This window comes from Hypanus sabinus, unplaced genomic scaffold (assembly GCF_030144855.1).
Source record: "Hypanus sabinus isolate sHypSab1 unplaced genomic scaffold, sHypSab1.hap1 scaffold_406, whole genome shotgun sequence".
NCBI classification, from domain to species: domain Eukaryota; kingdom Metazoa; phylum Chordata; class Chondrichthyes; order Myliobatiformes; family Dasyatidae; genus Hypanus; species Hypanus sabinus.
In genome coordinates, this window is record NW_026781288.1 from 250,804 (window position 1) to 264,812 (window position 14,009).

The following is a 14,009-nucleotide window of genomic DNA, read 5'->3' on the forward strand; positions in this document are numbered from 1 at the left end:
GAATTCCACCATATTATGGTCACTCTTACACAAGGAGCATCGCATGACAAGATTGCTAATTAACCCTTCCTCATTGCTCAATACCCAGTCTAGAATGACCTGCTCCCTAGTTGGTTCCTCGACGTGTTGGTTCAGAAAACCATCCGGCACACATTCTAAGAAATCCTCTTCCTCAGCACCCTTACCAATTTGGTTCACCCAATCTATATGTAGATTGAAGTCACCCATTATAACTGCTGTTCCTTTTTTGCACGCATTTCTAATTTCCTGTTTAATGCCATCCCCAACTTCACTAGTACTGTTAGGTGGCCTGTACACAAATCCCACCAGCGTTTTATGCCCCTTAGTGTTACGCAGCTCTACCCATATCGATTCCACATCCTCCAGGCTAATTTCCTTCTTTTCTATTGTGTTAATCTCTTCTCTAACCAGCAACGCTACCCCACCTCCTTTTCTTTCCTGTCTATCCCTCCTGAATATTGAATATCCCTGGATGTTGAGCTCCTATCCTTGGTCACCCTGGAGCCATGTCTCTGTGATTCCAACTATATCATATTCATTAATAACTATCTGCACATTCAATTCATTCACCTTATTACAAATGCTCCTTGCATTGACACACAAAGCCTTCAGGCTTGTTTCTACCACACTCTTAGCCCTTATACAATTATGTTGAAAAGTGGCCCTTTTTGATTTTTGCCCTGGATTTGACTGCCTGCCACGTTTACTTTTCACCTTCCTACTTTTTGCTTCTACTGTCATTCTTCACCCCTCTGTCTCTCTGCACTTGTTCCCATCCCTCTGCCACATTAGTTTAAATCCTCCTGAACAGCAGTAGTAAACGCTCCCCCTCGGAATAGGAAGATGGACAGCCCTCTGTGATTCCTGTGTATGCTCCCTGGAAGCCTCAAGAAAAGATAATGATCATGAATCAGGCCACAGATAGAAAAGAAAAAAACAGCGCAGTTTGCTCAGTGTGTCCACGGTACCATACAAATGTTTAATGCGACTCCTCAAGATTTAACTGCTGCATGATTCTCTCAGCTGATGAGAGGCAAAAAGGGAAGGCAGAATTGAGAGACAGGAGTTACAGCTATCAGGAGTTCCAGGTGAAAACCATAATGAGAATGAACAGACTGACCAGATTTTTCAAGCCTTTGAAAGGGCTCTCCAACAACCTGTAAACATCACTAAAGTACTTGAATGCAATCCTAAGCCTGGGGAATCGGGACCAGACTATTGGAAGTGACTTGTGTCCTGCTACGGCACCTTTGCAGGAGACCAAGCCTTTAATGATGGGAATCTTTCCCCCGAGTTCAATGCCCTACTGCTCCAATGCTTACCAACTAAGTTAGCCAACATGATTAAAACAAATAATATGGATTGGCCTGACAATGACCAAAATCGAATGCCATGAGCTTTGACATATCATTAGGACCCAAATTTTGAATCCCGATCAACCCCGAAGGGAACTAATATTACAGGTGAATATGCTCAGCGGGAAGAAGGATGCGAGCAGACTATATCTGAGGAACAGAAATGGGAACAAAAATCTACCAAGTGACAGGTGGGGACAACAACCCGTTTAGAAATTGACAAGAAGATCCTTCCAACCATGACTGCCAACCCTCAGGAAGAGCCCAATGTAATATTGCAAGTTGCTGGAAATCCAGTTCCATTTATGATTGATATGAGGGCAACCACAACCACTCTCGATCAGAAAATAGTATCGGAAAAGGGATTCCAGCTATCAGACGCTACAATCACTCTGTCTGGGTTCGAAGGCATGGAACGTATGTTTTCACGTACCCAGCCACTGCAGGTGGAATTCCAGGGGAACCAGTGTGAGGTTTCATTTACTGTCACCACCAGACGGGGGTGTAATCTCGTAGGGAGAACTCTGTCCATTGGAAGTCGAGATTCTCTGCATGGACAAGGATATCATGCTGGAACTGCAAACAACTGATAGCTTCCTCTGACCACCCAGTGGTGGGCACTTTATCTGGACTCCAGTACATTTGAACCCCTTCTGCCAGCAGCCGACTCTCATGTGACTCTGTGCTATGACCCTACGTGGTGCTCAACTGAGGAAAACCAATATTATGCACCCCGAGGGACAGAAATTCCCAGTCACGGTGATTGGAGAGACAGGACTGGAGGTTCCCAATACCACCTTCAGGGTTTGACCGGGGTTCAAGCCAATGAGCCGAGGGCTCCTTGCCCACACCCTGACGAAACAGGCCTCCAGCACTGAGGGAGACTGGCAAGACTTGGCCGTGGGCCAACTCTGATACTAGAAGGAGTCTGAGGTGAAGACGGGACATCTGGTAAGGCATTCTTTTAATAGTGACTGAACCCAAGATGTTGTACCCCATCTCTGGGCAATTTCAGTCCATGAAGTCAGCCCTCCTGTCCGGATCATAGTGAAAGAAGGACAGACTCTCCCATCCATTCTGCAATACCCCCTCTAGCCCGTCCGGATCACTGGGAAAGAAGGACAGACTCTCCCATCCATTCTGCAATACCCCCTCTAGCCTGTCCAGATCACTGTGAAAGAAGGACAGACTCTCCCATCCATTCTACAATACCCCCTCTCGTCCGTCCGGATCACAGTGAAAGAAGGACAGACTCTCCCTTCCATTCTGCAATACCCCCTCTAGCCTGAGGCAACGTTTTATGAGGATGGAAACTCTTTTGTGGATGCAGCAGGAAAACGATATTCTGACTATGTGATAGTGACGGGCAGTGAAGTAACTGAACAGGCCTCTTTTGAAGCAGCTGTCTCCGCCCAGAAGGCTGAGCTGTTTGCTCTGACTCGTGCCTGTATCCCAGCAACAGACAGAAGTGGGAACGTTCACACAGACTCCCATTATGCATTTGGAATTGTACATGACTACGGGGCTCTCTAGGAACATGGAGATTCCTGACTTCCTCTGGCCACCCCATGAGTAATGACAACTTACTCACTGCTCTGCAGCTACCTCGTGTTTTGTCCTTCTCAGGGGGATGCCTCTGAGGAGGAGTGAAAACTGTGGTCCCATATGGGGTGCAAGAAAGTCCCCGACCTAAGTTTTTGGATCACCTAGTGGGACAGGTTTGTGTTCCAACACAATTTTTACCAATACAATTTTTGACACACCTGGGAAAGGAGGGAATGGTTGGTAACCTGTACCCTGCACATCGGGTACGACTCCCTTGACAGGTGGATCTTTTTCATGTCTACAAGTTGATTTTATTGAATTGCCTAGAGTACATTGCTATAGATACTGCTTAGTTATTATAGATGTGTTTAATAGATGGATTGAAGCTATTCCAACTACCATTAATACTGCTGTGACTGTTGTGAAGGTATTATTATGGGAAATAATTCCCAGGTACAAGCCAGAGATGCTGAGTTCAACAATGGCCCACACTTTATGGTGTAAGCAAACGAAGGAGTATGTAACAAACTAGCTATCAAGCAACAATTCCACTGTGTACACCACCCACGGGCTGCTGGCAGAGTGGAGAGAGCCAATGACACTCTGAAGAGTAAACTGGCCAGACTAACAGCGGAGACTGGACTCACTTGGTTGAAGGTCCGACCATTAGCCCGATTCCACATGAGAGTTATCCCACTGGGGAAAACAGGGTTGTCACCAGCTGAAATCATTTCCGGACGGCCCATGAGGACACCCTGGGAACAAAGTCTCAGGATTAAAGGCAGTGAATAAGAATAAGGAACCTTGGTTCTTCAGGGATATTGGAACTCTGATAAAGAAGAGAGAGATGTATGACATGTGTAAGAATCAGGGAGCAAAGAAGGTACTTGAGGGGTATAAAAAGTGCAAAAAAATACTTAAGGAAGAAATCAGGAGGGCTGAAAGAAGACATGAGGTAGCGTTGGCAGTCAAGGTGAAGGATAGTAAGAGCTTCCACAGGTATATTAATAGCAAAAGGATAGTGAAGGGATAAAATTGGTCCTCTTGAAGATCAGAGTGGTTGGCTATGCATGGAACCAAAAGAAATTGGGGAGATGTTAAATGTTTTTTTTGTGTCTGAATTTACTAAGGAAACTGGCATGGAGTCAATGGAAATAAGGCAAACAAGTATTGAGGTCCTGGAACCTATACAGATAGAAGAGGAGGAGGTGCTTGCTACCTTGAGTCAGGTAGATAAATCTCCAGGACCTGACAGGGCATTCCCTCGGACCTTGAAGGAGACTAGTGTTGAAATTGCAGGGGCCCTGGCAGATATATTTAAATGTCGTTATCTACGGGTGAGGTGCCAGAGATTTGGAGGATAGCTCATGTTGTTCCGTTGTTTAAAGCAGGCTCTAAAAGTAATCCAGGAAATCATAGGCTTGAAAGTTTGATGTAGGTCATGGGTAAGTTATTGGAAGGAGTACGAAGAGATAGGATCGACAATTATTTAGATAGACAGGGACTTATTAGGGAGAGTCAACATGGCTTTGTGCACGGTAGGTCATGTTTAACAAATATATTAGAGATTTTCGAGGCGGTTACAAGGAAAGTGGATGAAGGCAAGGCAGTGGATGTTGTCTGTATGGACTTCAGTAAGGCCTTTGACAAGGTCCCGCATGGGAGGTTAGTTAGGAACATTCAGTCACTAGGTATACATGGTGAGGTAGTAAATTTGAATGGGAATTGAGAAAGGGAGAAGTCAGAGAGTGGTAGTGGAGGATTGCTACTCTTGAGTGGAGGCCTGTGACTGTTGGTGTGCCACAGGGATCAGTGCTGGGTCCATTGTTATTTGTCATCTATATCAATGATCTGGATAATTATTTGGTAAATTGGATCAGCAAATTTGTTGTTGATACAAAGATTGGAGGTGTAGTGGACAGTGAGGAAGGTTTTCAAAGCTTGCGGAGGGATCTGGACCAGATGGAAAAATGGCAGATGGAGTTTAATACAGACAAGTGTGAGGTATTGCACTTTGGAAGGTCAAACCAATGTAGAACATACAAGATAAATGGTAGGGCACTGAGGAGTGCACTAGAACAGAGGAATCTAGGAATACTGATACAAAATTCCCTAAAAGTGGCATCACATGTAGATAGGGTAGTAAAGGGATGGTACATTGGCCTTTATAAATCAAAGTACTGAGTATAAGAGTTGGAATGTAATGGTGTGGTTGTATATTGCATTAGTGAGGGGGAATTTGGAGTATTGTGTGCAGTTCTGGTCACCGAATTACAGGAAGGATATTAATAAGGTTGAAAGAGTGCAGAGAAGGTTTACAAGGATGTTGCCAGGACTTGAGAAACTGAGTTACAGAGAAAGGTTGAATAGGGTAGGACTTTATTCCCTGGAGTGTAGGAGAATGAGGGGTGATTTGATAGAGGTGTATAAAATTATGATGGGTACAGATAGAGTGAATGTAAGCAGGCTTTTTCCACTGAGGCTAAGGGAGAAAAAAAGCCAGAGGACATGGGTTAAGGGAGAAGGGCGAAAAGTTCAAAGGGAATATTGGGGGGGCTTCTTCACAACTGTGTCTGACTGGTACTGGCATAACTGGTGCTTCTGGGCACATTCTGTCTCACTCCCAACTATTTTGTACCTTCCTTTGCACAGGTATGTAATGTCTAAAGGACCAGTGTTTGAGTAAATGAGACTCACCAATCTTTCTCCGGACTGAATCAATGGAATCTCCGAGTCAGATGGGTTCTCTCCAGTCGGTGCTCTCAACCCTCGGGCTGGTTCACTTGTTGCTGTTCCCTCGTCTTCAGTCGTGGTTTTTCTTCCAATAAATCTCTCACCGCAGGTCTAACTTTAATGTGAAAGATAATGAAGCACATTAACAATACAAAGGAGGACCAAACATTTCTGCTTAATGTTACCAGGAACAAAACTCACTGAAATTTCAACGTTGAAGGCAAATATAATGATCTCAGTGAACAATCTTTTATTGTCCCTCACATTACACAGATGATATGGGATAAGAAGGAGCCATAATCCAGTCATGGTAAGACATACGACACAGGAACAGAATTAGGTGATTCAATCCATCTGGTCTGCCCACCATTCAACCATGGCTGATTTTTATTCCAACAACGTATTCCTGCCTTCCTCCTGTAACACTGAAGCTACTCAGCAATCATCAGTATATTAATCTTCACAAATATACCCAAATGGCAGCCTCAAACAAATTCTGCTGCAACAATTTCCAGATATCAGACATCTCTTGGCCAAAAATTTTTTCTCATCTCAGTTTTAAAGGGAAGCAAGTTTATTCTGAGACTGTGCTGTCAGATCACAGACACCCTGTCTAATGGAAACATCCTCTTCATGTCCTGGCTTTTCAGCATTTGGTAGGCTTATTTAACCATACATCCCTCCACCACCCCCACCGTCCCGCTGAACTCCATCGAGCACAGGTCCAGAACCATCAAATGCTCCTCACACATAAAGCCGATCATTCCTGAGATTGTTCATGTGAACCTCATTAGCAACAACTGTACTGAACACATTTCCAGCAATAACAGACAAAATGGTACCAGATAATTGACAGGGAAAAGTTGTGCTTTCTTTACTGTTATACTATCACTCCATTTCCAGGTTAAAACTGGTCCATTTCAGGAAATTTGTATCACAGATCCTAGGATACAGATCTTGTCTTGCCAATACTGGAGTGACCGCCGGCGCTGGGCTATAAACGTGCAGGAGTAATGTGTGGCTCAGTGCCTTGCTCAGGGATACACCACGCTGCGTGGTGCTGAAGCTCGAACCATTCTTCCCCTTGACATCCCAGTCCATCGCCAAAGCAGGCAATGAAATCAAAGATCCCCACAACCTGGGACGTTCACTTTTCACACCCACCCCAGTCCGGGAGAAGACACAACAGCCAAAAAGCCAGGACAAAAGCGAGGAGCCTCAGGAAGCGAGGCGAGTTCAGGGAAGTTAATACCTGAACACAGTCAGTGGCCAAAATCAACCACGTGATCTGGCGTCACAAAGCGGAGGAGGGGCGAATCTGCGGCACAAGACACAAGTGACCTGTCTGCAAGTCTTCCATTTCAATTCTGCGGAAACAGACAGCCTGGGCTCCTGGTTTGGATCGTTCAATGCAGATTAAGTGAAGTCGACACATTTCTGACGAGCCCAGATAGCTGGAAAATAGATGATTAACTGGCCCTCAGTTCGGGGCTCACGGCCAACATCAGATCTCCCCACTCGGTATCGGTCTCAATACTCACCGATGGGAAAGTTATACCTTCGGCCCGCAGACAGTGATCCCGACGGAAGAGACGAAAGTCTTTCCCGATAATACAGCCGACCCACTTCAGCTCTGAGCGGAGAGGATGACACCGTCCACCCGGAGACGGTGAACATGCGCGGAGAGATTGTTACATCATCGAGAGGCGGGGCCAGCGCAGATGCTGCGGTTAAATGGGAGGGGCAAATGGAATTACTCGTCAGGATTGGTGACACCTCCCCCACCTCTCCCCCCCCCCCCCCCCACCAAGGCAGAGACTCCAGCTACTCATTAGTCAGTGGAAAGAAGCAAACTTGCCGCTCACAACTCCTCTCACCTTAAATGTATTGGACATTTCAACCCCCAGGAAAAATATATCGTCTGTCCACTCTATCTATTCCTCTCGTAATCTTATAAACGTCCATCCAGTCTCACCCCAGCCTGCGCCGCTCTGGAGAAAACAACACAAGTTTGTCCACCCTCTCGTTATAGCTCATGCCCTCTAATCCAGGCAGTGTCCTGGTAAACCTCTTCTGTGCCCTGTCCAAAGCCCCGACATCCTTTCGAGAATGGGGGCGACCAGAACTGTATGAAACACTCCAGATGTGGTCTAACTAGTTTTATAAAACTGTGTTACGAACTGTAAAGTTTTAGAAACGAACCAGCAGCAATAGAGTTCACACTGGAGTCTGGTTTTGATGTTAAAATCACTCTCTTTATTAGTATCTATTTATAATATAGTAACAACGAAATAAAGGAAAGTTAACAGTGTTAAGTGTATATATGTGTAAATGTATTTCCCAGACTATCGAGTCTGAGGGAACAAAGCTTAGAGTCTTTAAATGGTAAAGTAGGAAAATTCAGTAATCTACGGAATAAATAATGGGAGAGAGATGCTTGTAATCCATGGTGAAACGTAAAGAAAAGGCCGTTACTTCAAAATAACCGTCGACGAAGTTCTTATCCGTTGAATCCGTCCACGTACGAGTTATCAGCGAAAGTGACCTGACAGAGGAATATCGTCTTCCCGGGGTTACCACACAACATACTCAGGCAAGGGTTAACACAAGATATTCCAAAACCCACTCCTATGGATTATACGAAGTGACAGCCACACACATTCGTTGTGCTTCCGTGTACCGATGATCATCCCACTCTTGTGGGCCGAGGAGACTTTCAACCCTCAGCTGCGACTAACTGAAGCGATCAGCTTTTCCAGTCTCTCTCTCTCTCTGTTTAGACTGGCCGACTGCCTGTCTGCAGATCTCTCTCTCTCTCTCTCTCTCTTATGGTTCAGTCCACAGTCAGCACTGTCAGCCTGTGACTGACGTCATAGTCCCGCCTCCTCACACCGGCGCTCTTAAAGAAACAGTCACAGTACGACCGCAGGCTCGGAACAGCCGCAACACAACTTCCCGACTTTTGAACTCAATGCTTCAACTAATAAAGACAACCACGCCATTTGCCTTCTTAACCGCCCGATCAATCTGTGCAGTCTCTTTCAGGGAGCAATGAACTTGGAGTCTAAGATCCCTCTGATCATCGACACTGTTCAGGGTTTTGCATTTAACGGTGTACTGTCTCATACATTCGACCTACCGAGCTGCCAAGATGATCATCACTAATCAAATCTCACTGAGATTTCTCAGGTCCTGTTGAATTTATTGCCAAGTGCACAAGTACGGGAAGGTACAGGTACAGAGGAACACTGACTTGTGGCAGCATCACAGGCAAGTACATTCACATAACACACAGAACACAAATTATACGATGCTCTGTCAGTAACAATCTCTAAATATGTTTTATATCATTAACAATATATAAAATACATTGTATCATGATCAATAGTAAAATGTGCATTTTGTGTCAATAACAGTCTGGAAATGTTGAATATGGTCCCTGTCTCCATTCCTCCTGTAATCCACAACCAGCTCCTCTTTTTTTGTCACAATAAGGGAGAGGTTGTTTTCTTGACACCACTGTGTCGGGGTGATGACGTCTTCTCTGTAGGCTGCTTCGTTATTATTTGGGATTCGGCCAGTCAGTGTAGTGTATTCAGCAAATTTAATTAACAGATTGGAGCTGTGGGTGGCGACACGTCATGGGAGTACAGAGAGTAAAGTAGGGGGCAAAGAGACACCCCTGTGGGGTATGTGTGCTGAGGGTCAGAGAGACAGAGGTGAGGGAGCCCACTCTTACCACCTGCCGACGATCTGACAGGAAGTCCAGGATCTAGCTACACAAGGCAGGGAGAAGGCCGAGGTCTCTGAGCTTCTTGTCGATACTTCACGCCTTCGTATGGCTACTGCTCTGCCCATGACCGCAAGGAACTGCAGAGAACTTTGGAGAGCAGAGAACATCAGGGAAACAAGCCTCCCCTCCATGGACTCTTCCTACTCTTCCCCTGCCTCGGAAAAGCAGGCCATGTACTCAAAGACCCTCACATTACCTGGACATTCTTGCTGCAAACCCGCTCTCCCATCGGGGAAGAGATACAAAGCCTTAAAGCGCCACACGCCCGGCTCAAGGACGGTTTCCTGTCTACAGTTACAAGCTAAATGAATGATAAAATGGACTCGACCTCACAATGTAACTCGACGTGACTCTGCACCATATGTCTAGTGATTGTTTTGCCAGTTTCATTTTTCATTTTTAGAATCTTTTTTATTGATGTATAATCTTCTACAGCTATATAATGATGCAAAACGTTAATAGATTAGTATGTACACAGTTAATAAAGCTGAAAAAAAAACTGATCGTAAAATATAAAAATGGAAAAAAATATATATATATATAGAAAAATAAGGGAAAAAAGTGTCCCATCTAACGCGGAAAAAAACCCAGTAACCAGAAAAAAAGGGGAAAAGTCCATTAGGAATGAACCCTCCGGAGCAATACGTTTGACCATTACCTAATTTTTTTAAAAAAGAATCATCAACCGTCATTCCACACTTATAAAAAAAATAAAATTGGACGGAAACCATACAGCATAATTCAAATTAAATGATAATATTTGGCAAAAGAACCCCATCTTCTCTCAAAATTGAATCGAGGACCAAAAGTTCTACTTGTATTTCTTCCAAACTAAGACATAATATTCCTTGAGAAAACGATGCAATTAATGTAGGGGAAGAAATATCTTTCCATAATAAAATAGCTCTTCTTGTCAGTAGAGTAACAAATGCAATTACATGTTGATCTGAAGATGAAATACCCTGAATATGATGTGGAGCTATTCCAAATAGAACAGTCAATCTATTAGGTTGTAAATTAATTTTCAGAGCTTTAGAACTTGTAGAAATAAAAGATTTCCAAAACTATTTTAATGAAGAACTTGACCAGAACATACGTGACAAAGTAGCTACTTCAGTTTTACATCTATCTCAGCATTTGTCTGTACTAGGAAATATTTTAGATCGTCTCTCCTTTGTTAAATAATAACGGTGAACAATTTTAAATGGAATTAAACAATGGTTGGCACATTCAGAAGAGGAATTTACATTTTTAAAAACTCGAAGCCAATCTTCATTAACAAAGGTCATATTAAGTTTTCTCTCCCAATCTTGTTTATTCTTTAGTGATAGGTTCTCGTTTGGTAACAAAAATAAATGATACATTCTGCCAATGGAACCTTTCACAAAGGGATTCAATTTCAAAATGGTATCCAACAAATCAGATTCTTGTAAACATGGAATCTTAGGTAAATAATGTTGTAAAAAATGTCAAAACTGAACATATTGAAAAACATGTGTATGAGCGAGAGAAAATTTGTTAATTAACTCTTCAAAGATCATCAATCGGCCATCACAAAATAAATCTGTAAAAGAAAGGATCCCTTTATTTTTCCATAGGAGAAAAATGGGGTCAGTTGTTGAAGGTATAAATGAGAAGTTTCGATGTAAAAAACTAGTCATCTTAAATTGTTTAAATTTTTTTAAAACACGAAACTGAACCCAAATCCGTAGGGATTGTTTAATAACCGGGTAAAGATTTAAATTTGGAATTTTAGAGAGCTGTAAAAGTAATGGAGCTCCTAATATTGAAGTTAAATGAAATTGTTTAACTGCTTTTAATTCCAAATCAACCCACAATTGATTTTAGTTCTTATCAAGACAATATAACCAAAAACAGGATTCTCTAATGTTCACAGCCCAATAATACTCTTACATTAGGAAGTGCAAGTCCACCATCTTTTACAGATTTTTGTAAATGATACTTATTAATTTATTGTTCCAAATAAGGGAAGAAATAAGTGAGTCAATTTGATCGTATTTTTTTTAGTTAAAAAGATAGATATATTTTGGAAAACATATAAAAATCTAGGTAAAATCATTTTCACAGCATGAATACGACTGATTAAAGAAAAAGTAAGTGGATTCCATCAGGAAAATTGTTGTTTCCTGGAGACCATTAAAGGAAATGTATTCGCTTTGTAGAGATCTTTATTTTTTTTTACTAATTATAATACCTAAATGTATAACGTTATATAAAATACATTGTGTCATGATCAATATTAAAATGTGTATTTTGTGTCAATAACAGACTGGGAAATGTTGGATTTGATCCCTGTCTCCATTCCTCCTGTAATCCACAACCAGCTCCTTTGTTTTTGTCACAGTGAGGGAGAGGTTGTTTTCTTGACCCCACTGTGTCGGGGTGATGACTTCTTCTCTGTAGGCTGCCTCGTTATTTGGGATTCGGCCGATCAATGCAGTGTAGTCAACAAATTTAATTAGCAGATTGGAACCCGCCACTGCAGATCAAGGAGGAACAATATACGAATTGTGGGTCTTCCTGAGTTGGTCGAAGGCAATCGACCTTCAGAATGTTTTCCAAAGCTGTTCGCTCGTTTGTTTTCTGACGTTTTGGAGACTCCGCCTGGAATAGACCGGGTACACCGAGCCCCGGTGTTTAACTCCTCTTCTCAACAGAAACCTCGACCTGTGACCATTGCTTTTCATGGCTTCCAAACAAAGGTTACCATAATTCGCCAATATCGTCGGTTAGGTATGATGAAGAAGATAAGATAAGGCTGGTCGAAGATTATTTGCCCGGGGCATTAAGTGAACGTTTTAAGTATGAAAGAAAAGTCGTGGCTGAGTTATATAACAGAGACTATAAACCTTCACTAAATTACCCCGCTCGCCTCAGGATCATTTTGAAAAATGAAATGTTGTCTTTCATCCACTGACATTCTTTGTAAACTTTTAACAGTGTAAAGAATTCAAAGGATTTGTCGATAGGAATATCAAACACAACATCACGTTAGTTCCGCTGTATCTATCAGGTCACCAGCGCTTGAATGCCGCCGATCCTTGAAAGTGGAGACGGAGATGCTGGAGAAGACAGCGCCCCACCAGCTGCAAGGAGAGCGCGAGCACGTGTCCATCTCCGTGATCTGATTGGATACATCGCCATGACGTTGTATCAGTGTGACGTCATTCACTGGCTTTCATTTTGGAAGGGATTCACTGGGACAGCGCAGATACACCAACAGCTTCGCTCTGGGAAGCGAACGTTCACCTGCTCCGTGTGTGTGAAGAGACTCATTCAGTTAACCCACCTTGTGATGCTCCGGTGAGTTCTCAATAAATGGAGGCCACATTTCTGTCCGGAGTGAGCAAAGAGTTTCACTCAATCATCCCAGCTGCTGTAACAGCAGCAACTTCACATCAGGGAGAAAGTTCAAATCAGCTCCGTGTTAAATGTTTAACCATCACGGTGACTGATGGTTCATGAGGTTCATGACGGATTGTTACTGTCAGATTCTGCAGTTCTTGCGGCTGCTCATCGCACCCAGGACTGAACCCTGGTCACTGAGCATTGGAGGAGTCTGTTCTGCTGATGTTAGTGTTAAACTATACTGGTGTTTAATATTGTGGATCTGTGAAAGATCAATCAGTTCTGTATCAAATCCCGTGTGTCAGGTACTTACAGTCTCCACTACACTCACTATGTACACTAGAAAGGGCACTCGGCCCATCTGGTTTCAGCCCATGTTTCTGTTCCGTATCAGTTTATGAAAATCTATCCCTGCCGTTCCCCTCTCGCTCTCCCTGAGATGACAACTAGTCGCCACTCCGTGGGATAGGAAATTCCCCTTGAATTCCATAGAATCACAGAAATCTACAACACATTACAGTCCTTTTGGCCCACAATGTTGTGCCGACCATGTAAATTAGTCTCTAAACTGCTTAGAATTGCCCTACCGCATAGCCCTCTATTTTTCTAAGCTCCATGTACCTATTTAAGAGTCTCTTAAAAGATCCTATTTTATCCGACTCTACCACCGTCGCTGGCAGTGCATTTCATGCACAATCACCACTGTTGTTTAAAAATCTTAGCTCTGACATCTCCCCTGTACCTACTTCCAAGCAGCTTAAACCTATTCCCCCTCGTGTTAGCCGTTTCTGCCCTGGGAAAAAGCCTCTGACTATCCACACGACCAATGCCTCTCATCATCTTATACACCTGCATGAATTTCCTGCATGATTTTCTCCGGGCTGAACAAGACGATGAGCTCACTGTGGTTGTGACGTTGTTCAGGGCTCCGGACGAAGTTGGTTAAACTCCTTCTTCCCCGCTCTTTTCAATGTTTTCAGTCATTCTCACAATTTTCAAAGGTCTTTGCTTCGAACTGCTGGGTTGTTACAATGGACCTCTGAAGTCTGACAGCAGACTAGCGAGTGAATGGAGCAGAGTCAGAAACCAAGTTGCCAGTCAGGGATTTGGGGCTCCAGAAAGAGATGGGGCCTGGAGTTTACAAGGAGGAGGAAGAAGACAAACCGAACCTGCAGGATGTGGCTACAAATGAA

The 14,009-nt window shown here is 43.4% G+C and overlaps 1 pseudogene; it reads right to left on the reverse strand.

Annotated features, from left to right (window-relative positions):
- LOC132388777 (gastrula zinc finger protein XlCGF26.1-like) overlaps positions 1 to 14,009 on the reverse strand; it is a 73,218-nt pseudogene that overhangs the window by 13,252 nt on the left and 45,957 nt on the right.